Here is a 12085-nt window from a genome sequence, read left to right as displayed (position 1 = left end):
GCGCACCAGGGTAAAACACACATTTGACTTAATAATTATAAATGCATATTTTTATCTTAAGGTGTGTCTTTAACCCTTATGTTATGTGCTTTATCGCTTAATTTTTAGTATATAAGACTCTTTGTATCCTTTGATAACACAGCCTTTTCATTCTAATCAATCTAGAGATTTATTAAGAGTCAAATATGAGAAGAGAAGAGCATGTGTTTTTGTCCAGCCTTCCTTCACGTAGCTATTTTTATAGTGCTGACCAAGGAGCAGGTAGTTGAGAAAATGAGTCTTGGCTTATATTTATTCTATCCGCTTCATTTGTCGGAATGATTTAAAATGGTAACCAATGCGATCATAAGAATGATCTATTAAAAGAAGCAGCTTATCAGAGGCATTTTAATTTTACAAAGGCGTGTTTCATAAATAACCCTTTGATGTGTGCTGTGTCATGTCAGAAATATAAAAGAAAAGTTATGACCAACAAACTGCTAGTTGAATTTATTGAACTTATTTCAGACAATATTTCTGACAAGAATGCAACACTATTTGCATACTTTACACCACTCACATATTTCCAGGACATGGTTTCTTTATGTTATTGTTTTTTGTGTGATTGTATGAAATGCAGATCTACTCTAAACCTGAAGATCCTGTGATCCTATACAGCACTATAAATGATGAAATCCCACAAGTAAGTAGACCAGACATTAATATACCTGTTTAACACTGTAAAAAATAAAAACCTCTCCAACTCAAGTCAATAGAAAAATTTGAGTTGGAGAGGTATGTTTTTTTTTTTTGTTTTTTTTTTTTTTTTTTTTTACGGTGTAGGGTGACCCTATATTCTATTTTTCTTAGGCGTGTCCTGGGGTCTGTTCTTCATACCTCGCTTAAAGGGGTCATATGATGTGATTTCAAATTTTCCTTTCTCGTTGGAGTGTTACAAGCTCTTGGTGCATAAAGAAAATCTGTAAAGTTGTAAAGACTAAAGTCTCAAATCCAAAGAGATATTCTTTATAAAAGATAACACTCTGCCACGTCCCCCTAAGACGGCTCGTTCTAACACGCCCCCAAATATCTACATCACTATGTGGGAAGATTTGCATAACGCCGCCCAGATGTTCATGCAAAGAAAGAAGGCGTACCTTTTATTCTCGTTGTAGTATTGTTGTTGCCGCTGCCGCCATGTCATATAGACACTGTGTGTTTCACTGTGAAAGAGAAACTACTTTGTTTGGCCTTCCAAAAGAGGACGATATCCACTTCGTCATACCTGGAGCTGATCCGTGCTGGTCACTGAGGAAATACATCAACTTTGCATTATGGACGAAGCAGTGTCCAGCCCGGGGTTGTCACATGTGGATGCTGATCACTCTACACCGCGGTGTGTGACGCTGTTTCGTTGAGAAAGTGAAACTACTTTGTTTGGCCTTCCAAAAGTGGACACGACTAGAAATAATGTTTATATCACGGGTATAATGGGTTTTAATGTTCATGTCTCGTCGCTCTGGCCGGACAAGGCATCACAATATGTTAAGGGGCGTAACATTTCCGTCACACACTTGAGGCATTCAGCCAATCACAACCCACTGGATAGCTGGCCAGTCAGAGCACACCTCGCTTTTCAGACCGATGAGCTTTGTAAAAAAAAATTTAGAAGGCAGGACATAGAGGAGAAACTATAATGTACAGTATGTGGAAAATAATGTGTTTTTTTAACCTTAAACTCCATAAACATATTTCATTACACCAAATACACAAAATAATGTTATTTTTAGCAGCATCATATAACCTCTTTAATAATTTCTTTATCGCCACCTGCTGGCAGAGAGTGAATCTGCGTCTCATTCGGTCTGCTGTTTCATGCAGATATTTTTATGTATAGTTTCACAAAATTAAAGTCAAATCATTCTGTTTTGGCTTCCAAATTTTTAAATTATACAATCTAATTTAAATTAAAAGCTGCCCATTGCATGTATGCAGCATCATTGTTTGAATCATGATTAAAATGCAGTGGTTGCCTCTAATTTAAATGGAAAGAGCACAGAAAAGCCTTATTTTGTTTATATGAAGATATTTATTTTGTGTTATTTATTTGATTTGGGGCTTGTTTTAAAATGTCGATTTAGTTTTATTTACATTTACATTCTATTTAAATTTTGTAATTTTGCAGATGCTTTTATCCAACGCTACGTACAAATGAGAACAATAGAAGCAATCAGAACCAACAAAAGAGCAATAATATGCAAGTTCTATTTTAATTCAATTCAAGTTTATTTGTATAGCGCTTTTTACGATACAAATCATTGCAAAGCAACTTTACAGAAATTTAAGTTTCTACAATATTTAGTAGTAGCTTATCAGTGGTGACTGTTAATGTGCATATGGCAGAAATGTTCAGAAAAATCAATAAAAAGACGTAAACAAACAGACGATTAACACTTTTAACAGCAATTATGCAATCAAACTTATAGCAAAATGTGGTAGTTCTGTATGTTGTCTCTGGGTTAGCATCCTCTGAGGTCCTCTGAGGGGTTGGCATCATCTCTTCTCAGGTGTTCTGGATCCAGACTGGAGCTTGTGTAAATCCTAGTTACCACGGGATGTAAATCCCGTGGAAAAAAAACAGAGAAACAAATAGAGACATAATTAGCGTAGCTGCTGTTCCAGCCAAGTAAAATTAATTGGTTTAAAACCCAAGCTAAAGAATAATAAATGCGCATTTGATCAGATGTAACTGCAGTCCAAAATTATGAGATGCATTATTTGAATGCGAGGTGTGTTTTTAATCTAGATTTAAACAGAGGAAGTGTGATTTTGTCCAACCGAACATTATCAGAAAGGCTATTCCAGAGTTTGGGAGCCAAATGTGAAAAAGCTCTACCCCCTTTAGTCCAGATCCATATTAGTATATTATAGTTATATTATAATTTCACAAATAAATGTACAGCATTTTGTCCAAGCAATAATAAAAGGACACATTTAATTCATAATTTGTCTTAAATATAATTTTGTTTAAAAATCAAAATCAAAATTGTGAATCGAATCGTGAAATCAAAATCGTGAATCGAATTGAATCGTGAGTTGAGTGAATCGTTACATCCCTACTATCACAGAATTTAGGATGGATTGTGTGCACATTGACACAGGCTGAGATTACTGTTCGTTCTTGTGTTCCACACAAAAGGGCAGATATATCAATACTTGAAACCACGATCAGCAATGCAGCGATTGGCTGGCGACAAGACAGCAATGTAATGACATCATATTATTAAAGACACCTGATGACAAACTTGACAAATTTCTGGACCTTTATAAGGAAAGAGCAAAGCAAACAAAACTACATGTTATAGATTTACATTTAGTCATTTAGCAGACGCTCTTATCCAAAGTGACTTAAATGAGGACAATAGAAGCAATCAAAACTAACAAAAGAGCAACAAAATGTAATTGCAAATAACAAGTCTTGGTTAGCTTAATGCAGTACATTTTTTTCAGTGCTGTAATTAGCAATTCACTTAATTTTATCTTTGAAGCAGATTTCTTTTTCTTTTTTTTTCTTTTTTTACAGATTTGTTATCTGTATCTCTTGCGCTCCATCAAGACACTCATAATAGCTGTCACCACTCAAATTAATGCACGACTCATTTAAGTCTTAAAAAGATGCGATCTAATCCTGTTTACTTGAAATAAGCCTGCTCTGGAGCAGGTTTAAAGGGGTCATATGAAGCTGCTAAAAAGAACATTATTTTGTGTATTTGGTGTAATGAAATGTGTTTATGCAGTTTAAGGTTCAAAAAACACATTATTTTCCACATACTGTACATTATTGTTTCTCCTCTATGCCTCGCCTTCTGAAAAGGGTGTTTTTTTTTTTTTTTTTTTTTTTTTACAAAGATCATCGGTCTGAAAAGCAAAGTGTGCTGTGATTGGCCAGCTATCCAGTGCGATGTGATTGGCTGAATACCTCAAGCATGTGATGGAAATGTTATGCCCCTTACAGTAACTTGGGAAGGTTACTTTGGAAATGTAATAGGTTACAGATTACAAGTTACCGTTTTTAAAAATGTAATAGTAGTGTAACTATTTAAATTACTTTATTAAAGTAATGTAACTGATTACATTTGAGTACTTTTTGATTACTTTTCAAAATTTCTAATGAATTTTTATTTTCAACTGTTAATCATTTTCAAACATTTACACCATGCAGGGTTAACCTTACAGTAGTGCTCAACCCTGTCAGACTTTCAAAATCCTTTATCACTTGAATTAAGATGATCAAATTTGAACACATCCACCACAAAATCAGACTTTAGTACTTTAGCGTGCGATTTTCATAAGTAACTGTAATTTAATTACACATTTTTTTCTTAGTAACTGTGACTGATTACAGTTACATTTATTTTGTAATTAAATTACGTAACGCCGTTACATGTAACTAGTTACTCCCCAACACTGGCCCCTTAACATTTTGTGATGCCCTGTCCGGCCGGGGCGACGAGACATAAATATTAAAACCCATTATAAATGTGATATAAACATGATTTCTAGTCGTTTGCCAAACAAAGAAGTCCAAACAAATCAATGAAACAGCGTCACACACCGCGCGGCCTTGAGAGAGCGGAGCCGGAGGTCTAGAGTGAGCAGCAACCACATGTGACGACCGGAGGTCTAGACGCCGTGTCCACGGTGCAGCAGCAACCACGATGTGACCAGACCAGCACGGATCACTCCAGGCATGGACGCAGATATCGTCCTCTTTTGGAAGGCCAAACAAAGTCCTTTCACAGTGAAACACCAGCGTGTTATACCACATGGTGGCACAGCAACAACAATAGAACAACGAGAAGCGTTGTGCAATCTCACGTTAGAACAAGCCATTTGTTATGCAAATCTTCCTTTTGCAGCGTTGTGCAATCTGACGTGGGGAGATGTGGGGGCGTGTTAGACCAAGCCATTTTAGGGGGGTGTGGTTGACTCTTAACGTTTATAAAGAATATCTCTTTGTATTTGAGACTTTTAGTCTTCTGCTCACTTTACAGATCTTCTTTATTCACCAACAGCAGCTACGCATAAATAAAACTCCAAGAGACTCGTGAAAGGAAAAAATATCTCTTTATGTATTGAGACTTTAAACAGATCACATTCATTGTAAAAACTCCAAAGAGAAAGGAAAAATTTAAATCACATCATATGACCCCTTTGAGCTTAAACAGACCTGTCGCTATGACAGCAACTCCAGGATGAGCTTCGAAGAACAAAAAAATCCAAGATCATGCCAAATCGTCAGCAATCAAATCCAGCTAACTGAGTTAGTGATGTACGAAGAATGGACCCCTGGCCGGGATTGCTAAATTGGCTAAAATGTCCAGGTTTTGTTTTCTTATTGATGTGCTCTCTACATAATTATATGTACATGTAGCTCTATAGATCCTGCCTTCTTGCATGCCACGGTTGGTCATTAATGTAATGCCTGCATGCTATTGGTCAAACTACTTATCTGTCATATGTCTGCCATCAGCATGTATAAAAACAATAGAAAAAACAAAGCCAAAACCCATACATTTTAGGCAATTTAGAAATCCCAGCCAGGACAAGTCTGGAAAAAGACAGGCATGGTCACGCTGAATTTTTTTGTTTTAAATTACGATCTCTTTCTCCGCAGGATCCCAACAATGACATAACCTACAGCATTATTGATGATGTTCCTCGGAGTGAAGTGATGAAGTCTCCAGAACAATAAACAACATAAAACACAACACACAGCACCCACACTCAAAACAAACATCAGAATAACACAAGAACACAGACCAAGAGAAAAAAAAAAAAAAATAAACACAACACACACCTCACACCCTTTTTTACTTTCTTAAGCTTGTTTTAATTAATTTGCTTATGGAGTGTGAACCTAATATTTTATTTTAAAATGCCTAATTATATTTTCAAAAGGACCTGTATGAACAGATGTGAGGGTCAAGACTATTGAAATTTCAAAACATAATTGTAAATGAATGCACAGTTCATAACTAGCCTACTCTGTCAATAGTCTTCTCCTGAGAAAATGGGATTGTTTCTTAGCAGTATGTAATTCTACATTGTTTTATAGTCTGTTTAATTTCTTCACTGTAAAAATCATTTTTTAGTTTACTTGTACAGTGTTACTTTCTTTTCCTTGCATTATTACAAACACAAGCATATATAAAATGAAATAAAGTATTGGAGTATGTAAGAAAAAAAATAATAATAATGTGACTCCTTTCCCTCTATGGACTGTCAATGATCTGATCTGATGGTCTGATGTGGTGAACGTGGTGAACAGGTGGAGCAGAAGTCATTTGAATGTCCAAGTGTTGCTTCTGTGTGTTTTTGTGGTTGTGGTTCAACTGTGTAGATTATTTTATTTTTTGACTTCCAAATCCAACACTACATTAAAAGGAAACTCAGCAACAACATCTCTAAAAAACACTTAAAAAAAAAACAGTATATAGTTATGTATGTTTTTATTTACTTGAATCTCTCATATTTTTGAGAAAATATAAGAGACTGTTTTTTTTTTTTTTATCTTGGATATACTCATATATAATGTTTTGATATGTTACTGCTATTAATTGTGTTTTGAAATTCTTTGAGGTTTAACACTTGAAAACATGGACAGTTTAAATTTTATATAATCATCAGTTATTTTATTAATCATATATTTGCTTGTTCAAAATTATTTTATACCAATCCCCATGAACCCCTTACCTCAGTTGGAAAAATGATTGAACCCAATAATAACAATTAAAACTTCAGCTAACAGTTACACATAACAGTTGTGTGTTCATGTCATTTTCACACTTCTAGAATGCAACATTTTGTTCAGTGTTTGTGGGTTCACTGTTCTGAAAGAAAGGGACTATAACCATTTAGTGTGAGGTGGCTGGCTGCAAACTGGCTACTTTGCTCACTTGCTAATGTTTTTGTGGTTTAAGGTGATAATTCTGCTCTTCCTCTGAAACAGGAGAAAAGACAGAAACTGCCAGAATTGACCAGATCCTTTCATTCACATGCACTCCGCTATAGACATGATTTACCCTCTGGTTCTCTCTGGGATTTTACTTCACATCTCAGGTAAAACACAAGTCGCTAACACTTTATAATAACGTTCTGTTATAAGTCATTTATAAATTATTAGTTAATGATGAACTAATCATTTACAAAACATGACTATACATTCATAAATGATTAATAAGTAATAATTTAACATTTTAGTAATGTTTTATTAATTCAGTTACAAGTCACTTATAAGTTATTGGTTGATGAATGAATCATTTACAAAACGTGACTATATGTTCATAAATGATTAATGAGTGGTATGCTAACGATTTACAAATGTGTTGTAAGTTATCTTTAAAAAAAAGTTGAAATCATGAAATAAATCAAACTGATCATTAGTAGATGGTGTATAAGTTATTAGTTGATACATTATTTATCACTTATAAATCATTGAAGTATTTATGTCAAAATGGTTTTGTATAATTATCTCAATAAACAATAGTTAATCATGAACAAATGATGAATAAACCATTAGAAATGATCAGAATATGATTTATTGGCGAATTTGTTAGCTGGTCTGTGTTCATAAGCACAAACATGCAGGTATGCTAAAGCACTGTTTTTAAGAAGAGTAATTCATTTGTTTTGAAGTTTATAAACCTGTTACATGATCCATCTCATTCCATCACTTTACCCAAGCTTGAACTTAATTTTTTTTAAATAAATAAATAAATTGACACTCTGCCACCATTTAATCAGCACTTATTTTATTTTGTTTCCCATGGGACAGCTGCTCACCATAACATGAAAACGCAGCATAATAAACGTCCAGTGCATAAAAGTCTTCAGAATCCATACGATACCACAGTGTATTTTTGTTTCCATAATTTATCATTATACATTAATAACAACAAAGCGTCTCTCATCCGTAATTGGCGTTTCAACCAATGGCGGCGCCCGGGGAAGGCCAAGGATTTCCATATACCCACTCCTAATACCCACTTAGCAAAAAAGATTACGTAAACTAACTTCGTTTTGTGTCAGAATGTAACTTTCTCATTCATAAAGTTCACCCCGTCTGTGTTTGCGAGGCGCCACGGATAATCACGGAATAGTCAAAAATGCTATATAAAGCAGAACGTCACGGAATTTGGCCGAATTAAAACATGAACCTATGGCGTAGTTTCTACGGTCTACGTGTGTAACTTCGGGTATAATTCGGATTTAATCTTGAAATCTGAAAAATGAAAAAACTGCGCAAACAAAACCGAATTCGGCTTCATTTTTTTCGTTTTTTTTTTTTTACGTTTCAGGCCAAACTTGGATATTCGATCTCTATATTGGTCAACCAAACCATAATATAGCCCTAAAAACATAATAAGAGGAGTCCTACCCTTCTACGAGTGTTTGATTTATACTAACAACTCTTTCGTTTTTTCCCGTTAAATGATTCATCTTAGAGACCTTAACTTTCATTTTACTTTGCTATTGTTTCATGTCATACAATTTAACACAGTCCCCATGCTACGTTAAGTGCTATAGGAGTCGCTATCCGTCTGTCAAGTGCTGAAATGTCACCGTATAGAATGGCGAATTGTTAGTACACGCTCGTTTATTGAAATCCTAATAATTCTGCGTCCAACAATTCGGATATAATAATAACATTATAGTATATTATATTAGATTATATTATATTATATTATATTATATTCTATATATTATATTATATATATATTATTATTATGGTATAGTGTATAATATTATACTTTTACATAAGGATAAGTATATAGATAATATATATACGAGAGAGAGAGAGAGAGAGAGAGAGAGAGAGAGAGCGAACGAGAGAGTTATTTCCAGGCCATACATGCTGATTTTTCGTGCATCAGAAAGCCACTACAATTTTTTTTTTTTTCTCTTGAAATATTTCCTACACTGCTTATTTTTATGAATTTTTTTGAACCATTATGGATGTAGTTTCTATTTTTTTTTTCTGCCCTTTTTAATTATTTCATTTACACTCAATATATATATATGCATCCTGTTAGATATATATATATATATATATATATATATATATATATATATATATGACCGCATAAATCTTTTCTTATGATGCACTTTTATTATTAAAAGTTAAAACTTATGATGCTTTACGATCGGCATTTGAGAAACAGATGGTAATTTAAAGATCAGTACAGGAGAGTCTTTTTATGAGCTTTTGGGAAACGCATCCCTGTGCTAATAAACACGTTAAGAATCCGGAAGGTAGGACTCTTATATGTTTTTTAGGGCTATTATTATGTTGTAAGCATCACAGAGAGGGGAGTACACTAAGTGACAAGGTTTTGTAAAAACGAAAAAAATTATAGTATGTTTGAAAATGAGCATACCACTCATTAATCATTTATGAACATAGTAGTCACGTTTTGTAAATAACATTACTCAATACAAGACTGCATTCATCATTTTTTACAAAGGATTCATAGTTTTGGAGTGAAGCATACGTACACTAAGTGATATGAAGTTATAGTATGCAGCAGCTTGTTAACATTTCTGATTGATACGTTTTTGTAATGATTCATTCATCAACAATAACTTAAAGTGACTTTAACTGATTTAATAAAACATTACTAAAATGTTAACTTATTACTTATTAATCATTTATGAAAGTATAGTCATGTTTTGTAAATGATTAGTTCATCATTAACTAATAATTTATAAATAACTTACAACAGAACGTTATTATAAAGTGTTACCAGTCTGGTAATTCTTCAGTATAGCTACTTTTCCATAATGCACAGTTTATGCATGTTTATGGTATTCCCTAAACTTAAACTTGTCTACAGATGCTGGAATTGGGACTGTGAATATTGGAGTGAAATCTGGATCACCTGGAATTATTCCCTGTCTATATGATAAAAAGCATAAAGAAACCCGTAAATACTGGTGTAAGGGGACACATTGGGTCTCTTGCAGTATATTGACATATGCAACCAAGACAGGAAAATATTCCCTCACTGATTATCCAGCCCAGAGTATTTTTACAGTGCAGTGGGAGAATCTGCAGACCTCAGACTCTGGATATTACTGGTGTGCTGTTGAGATCAGTGGCGCCCCAGATGACGGTTATTATTTGTATATGACGGTACAATCAGGTAAAAATATCTTTCCAAATTACACCGGTTCTCTGAAAAACATGTTTATGCATTTTATTGCAGTGAAGTAATGTAACTATAAGTAATGTTGTAAATTACGTAAAAGATTGTTGTTGGATTATATGAGATACAGTAGATGTCTATTTCACACAAATAAAGAAAAACTGAAAATGGAGAACATGACATGAGACGGCAGTGACTAATGAAAAGCAGATAGGGCACAACACAGTGTTAGCATTTTTCACAATACAGTCTAAAACACATTTTATCTCTCCCTCTCTCTATAATTTTTCATATCATCAAACAAACTTAAATATACAGTGGTGTGAAAAATTGTTGGCCCCCTTACTGATTTCTTATGTTTGTCACACTTTAATGTTTCAGATCATCAAACAAACTTAAATATTAGTAAAAGATAACACAAGTGAACACAACATGCAGTTTTTAAATGAAGGTTTTTATTATTAAGAGAAAACAAAATCCAAAACTACATGGCCCTGTGTGAAAAAGTGTTTGCCCCCTAAACCTAATAACTGGTTGGGCCACCTTTAGCAGCAACAACTGCAATCAAGCGTTTGCGATAACTTGCAATGAGTCTGTTACAGCGCTGTGGAGGAATTTTGGTCCACTCATCTATGCCGAATTGTTGAAATTCAGCCACATTGGAGGATTTTCGAGCATGAAACGCCTTTTTAAGGTCATGCCACAGCATCTTGATAGGATTCAGTTCAGGACTTTCACTTGGCCACTCCAAAGTCTTCATTTTGTTTTTCTTCAGCCATTCAGAGGTGGACTTGCTGGTGTGTTTTGGATCATTGTCCTGCTGCAGAACCCAAGTTCGCTTCAGCTTGAGGTCACAAACAGATGGCCAGACATTCTCCTTCAGGATTTTTTGGTAAACAGCAGAATCCATGGTTCCATTTATCACAGCAAGTCTTCCAGGTCCCGAAGCAGCAAAACAGCCCCAGACCATCACACTATCACCACCACATTTTACTGTTGGTATGATGTTCTTTTTCTGAAATGCAATGTTACTTTTACGCCAGACGTAATGGGACACACACCTTCCAAAAAGTTCAACTTTTGTCTCGTCAGTCCACAGAGTATTTTCCCAAAATCTTGGGGATCATCAAGATGTTTTCTGGCAAAACTGAGACGAGCCTTTATGTTCTTTTTGCTCAGCAGCGGTTTTCATCTTGGAACTCTGCCATGCAGACCATTTTTGCCCAGTCTCTTTCTTCTGGTGGAGTCATGAACACTGACCTTAACTGAGGCAAGTGAGGCCTGCAGTTCTTTGGATGTTGTTGTGGGGTCTTTTGTGACTCTTGGATGAGTCATCGCTGTGCTCTTGGGGTAATTTTGGTTGGCCGGCCACCCCTGGGAAGGTTCTCCACTGTTCCATGTTTTTGCCATTTGTGAATAATGGCTCTCACTGTGGTTCTCTGGAGTCCCAAAGCTTTAGAAATGGCTTTATAACCTTTTCCAGACTGATAGATCTCAATTACTTTCTTTCTCATTTGTTTCTGAATTTCTTTGGATCTCGGCATGAAGTCTAGCTTTTGAGGATCTTTTAGTCTACTTTACTTTGTCAGGCAGGTCCTATTTAAGAGATTTCTTGATTGTGAACAGTTGTGGCAGTAAACAGGCCTGGGTGTGGCTAGAGAAATTGAACTCAGATGTGATAAACCACAGTTTTAACAGGGCGGCAAACACTTCTTCACACAGAGCCATGCAGTTTTGGATTTTGTTTTCCCTTAATAATAAACACCTTAATTTAAAAACTGCATGTTGTGTTTACTTGTGTTATCTTTGACTAATACTTAAATTTGTTTGATGATCTGAAACATTAAAGTGTGACAAACATGCAAAAAATAAGAAATCAACACTTTTTCACACCACTG

General features: G+C 34.8%; 1 protein-coding gene across 3 annotated transcripts in view; it reads left to right on the top strand.

Moving 5' to 3' along the window:
- The window catches only part of LOC109108991 (polymeric immunoglobulin receptor-like), an 83931-nt gene that overhangs the window by 68205 nt on the left and 3641 nt on the right, over window positions 1-12085 (top strand). The gene's annotated exons all lie outside the window — the stretch shown is intronic.

This window comes from Cyprinus carpio, chromosome B2 (assembly GCF_018340385.1).
Source record: "Cyprinus carpio isolate SPL01 chromosome B2, ASM1834038v1, whole genome shotgun sequence".
Lineage (NCBI taxonomy): Eukaryota > Metazoa > Chordata > Actinopteri > Cypriniformes > Cyprinidae > Cyprinus > Cyprinus carpio.
The sequence above is the reverse complement of the archived record's forward strand: the minus strand, read 5'-3'. Positions and strand labels throughout refer to the sequence as shown.